The sequence below is a fragment of the Heloderma suspectum genome, chromosome 2 (genome assembly GCF_057233095.1).
Source record: "Heloderma suspectum isolate Gila_16-S chromosome 2, 16-S_ref, whole genome shotgun sequence".
Classification (NCBI taxonomy): Eukaryota; Metazoa; Chordata; class Lepidosauria; order Squamata; family Helodermatidae; genus Heloderma; species Heloderma suspectum.
This window is the reverse complement of record NC_139459.1, coordinates 339,640,572-339,643,953: the sequence shown is the minus strand read 5'-3', so window position 1 is coordinate 339,643,953 and position 3,382 is coordinate 339,640,572.

Genomic DNA, 3,382 nt, shown 5'->3' with positions numbered 1-3,382 from the left:
GGAAGCGCCGCCCCTTCCATGCTGACGGGGGGACGCGCGAGGGAAAGAGAGGCGGGAGCGGGCTGCCTCCTGCAGCAGTTGGCGCGGCCTCCTCTAGCGGCTCCAGCAACGGGATGCAAACGCTCAGCGCGCGCGGCGCCAGGAACGAGCCGGGCGCGCTGCGCTCGAACGCTGCCCCTGAGGAAAAAGAGCCAGGCGCGAGCTCTGTCTGCTTCGGTGCGCGCCGGCTTCTAGGATGCGTCTGCGCCGGCAGGGGCGCTTGGTCACACGGGCGAAAGAAGAGCCGCGCTGGATCAGACCCAGGGCCCACCTAGTCCAGCATTCTGTGCACACAGTGGCCAGCCAGCTGCCCGCAGGAAACCCACAAGCAGGGCGCGAGTGCAAGAGCACCCTCCCGCCCATGTTCCCCGGCAGCTGGTGTACCTAGGCTCACTGCCTGTGGTACTGGAAGCAACACATTGCCATCAGGATTAGTAGCCCCTGATAGCCTTTTTCCTCCATGACTTAGTCCAATCCCCTTTTGAAGCCATCCAAATTGGTGTCTGTCACCAATCACCCCCACCCCAGACCTGGATGTTGCTTGCTGTTCCTTTTCCTTTCGATCTGGGGCTGCAGAGAAGGATCTGGTGAGTGAACTTAATATGAGGCTAAAAGGGTTGCCAGAGAAAGTGAGTGCTGCTTGCCAGCCTATGCGTGCCTGTCAATGGAGCTGTTTTCAGAAATGGGGTGTGTGTGTGCTAGCCATTGCTTTTTTGGCCCAGAATGCTACGTGTAGTCTGACCATTGCAACACTGACAGGTGACTCATTCAGGGGTGGGCAACTTCTTTCAGCTCGAGGGCCAAATTCCATTCTGAGAGGCTCTTGGGGGCCCCATTCCTGTGGTGGGCAGAGCCAAAGGCAAAAGGGCCAAGGCCCAAACACCAGCATATTGTATCTTAAAGCGCTTCCTGCCAGGAACGGAAGCCTCAGGAGAGGCATTTCAGCCTTTTAGGATGGGAGGAAAAACTGCACAAAGCTGGGAAGCCACCTAATGGTTGTTGATGGAAAGGGGGTGGGGCCAGGGCAAGGGGGCCTGGCTACACGAGGAAGCCCAGGAGGGCAGGGTTTAACACCCCCCCCCCCCCAAGCCTGTCCTGGACTCGTATTCATTCTGCAATCTCTGTTTTGAAACTGGATCTAAACTGCGGGAAACTGAGTCTGTTTCCCGCCTCCCAGCTGAGCAGAGCAGAGCAGAGCAAGCTGCTCCAGCTGGTCCAGGGACTACAGAAGCAGGCAAGCTCCCAGAGAGCGAGCGGACAGAGCGAGCGGACAGGGGGAGCAAACAGGAGTTGGCCAGGGGAGTTCGGCAGGGGAGGTCAAGGGGGAGGCCCCTAACATTTTTTATTTTATTTTATTTTATTTTTACTAACTTTTTTTCATTTATTTGTCTTGTAACACACACTTCCACACCAGTGGGACTCTGCTTTTAACCTCTACTGAATAGAGCAGCAGGCACAGGCTAGTCTAGAACAATCACAAAGCTAGACACAAAAAGGGAAAAGAGGCTATGGAAGGACAAGACTCTCCAGTGGTGGTGACCTGCAAGGTGTGTGCAATGTTTGTTTTCTTGCCTGAGAACAACATGGCCTACACCTGCAACAAGTGCAAGTTGATCACGCTGCTGGAGGAAAAAGTAAGTGGACTGGAGCGGCGACTGTCAACCCTCCGGGGAATAAGAGAACACGAAGAGTTCTTGGACAGAATGGGGGAACTACAGCAGCAAAGGGCAGACCAGAAGCTTGAAGAGCAACAGCAAGATGAGGCAGTGGGAAATGCTGAGGTGAAGAAAAATGGAGTAGAGGATACTCCTTGGAAAACGGTGACAGTTAGGAGAAGAAGAACTAGACGACACTCTGCACCAGTGGAAGCGGTGGAGCTGTGGAACCGATTCCAGGTACTTGCAGATGAGACTGGAGGACAGCCTGCAGAGGAAGAATCACAGGGGAACCTGCATGAGAGTGAGCAAGAGGCTAAAGGTCAGTCAAACAGAGGCGATGAAACCCAGGCCTACAAGAAGAAGAAGAGAAGAGTGGTAGTAGTGGGAGACTCCTTGCTGCGTGGGATCAAGACCCAAGTATGTCGCGAAGACCCGTGGACTCGCCAGGTATGTTGTCTCCCGGGAGGACAGATTAGAGACGTGACTGAAAGGTTGCCTGCACTCATAAAGCCCACTGACAGGTATCCCTTTCTTCTCATCCATGTGGGAACAAATGATACCGCCAAGCGGAGCTACGAAGAGATCACGTCAGACTTTGAAGCTTTGGGAAGGAAACTCAAGAACTTTGGGGCCCAGATAGTTTTCTCATCCATCCTTCCAGTAGTTAGAAGAGGGATAGAAAGGGAACGAAAAATACTCCAGGTGAATGACTGGCTACGAAGGTGGTGCCGACGAGAGAGATTTGGATTCTGGGACCACGGGCTATACTTCCTGGAAGATGGGCTGTTGGCTAGGGATGGGTTGCACCTCACAAAGGCTGGGAAGAATGTGTTTGGCCACAGCATGAAGAACTTCATCAGGAGGGCTTTAAACTGAATCCTACGGGGAAGGGAGATGTAATGTTGGGGGTAACAATGGATGTAGGCGCATGCACTGCAATGGAGAGAACAGCTCTGATAGCGTCCAATAATAGTCTTCAGACACAGGTAGGAAGAAAGCCAGACTATGAAGCACATGGTCTTCGATGTCTATATACTAATGCCCAGAGTATGGGAAACAAACAGAACGAACTTGAACTCTTAATACAGGAGGGAAATTATGACTTGATAGGTATAACTGAGACTTGGTGGGATGACTCTCATGACTGGAATACAGCAATTGAAGGATATAACTTGTTCAAAAAGAACAGGAGGAACAGAAAGGGAGGCGGGGTTGCACTGTATGTGAAAAATACATATCTCTGCACAGAAATACAGGAGGAGGAGCTTGGTAGCCCCATCGAGAGCATCTGGGTTGAAATAAATGGAGCAAAGAATAAAAGGAACCTGGTGGTCGGAGTCTACTACCGGCCACCCAATCAAGGAGAAGACAAGGATGAAACTTTTGAAAAGCAAATAGCCAATGTTTTAAGGAAGCATGATGTAGTAGTAATGGGGGACTTCAATTTCCCCGATATTTGTTGGGAGACAAATTCTGCAAAACATGGCCCCTCCAGGAAATTCCTGACTTGTGTGGCGGATAACTTCCTCCTACAGAAAGTAGAGGAAGGAACTAGAGGATCGGCTATCCTTGACTTGATCCTAACCAACAGAGATGACTTAGTGGAGAAAGTAGCAGTTACAGGAACTCTGGGGGAAAGCGACCATGTTGTACTTGAGTTCTTGGTTCTAAGGGAAGCATATAGG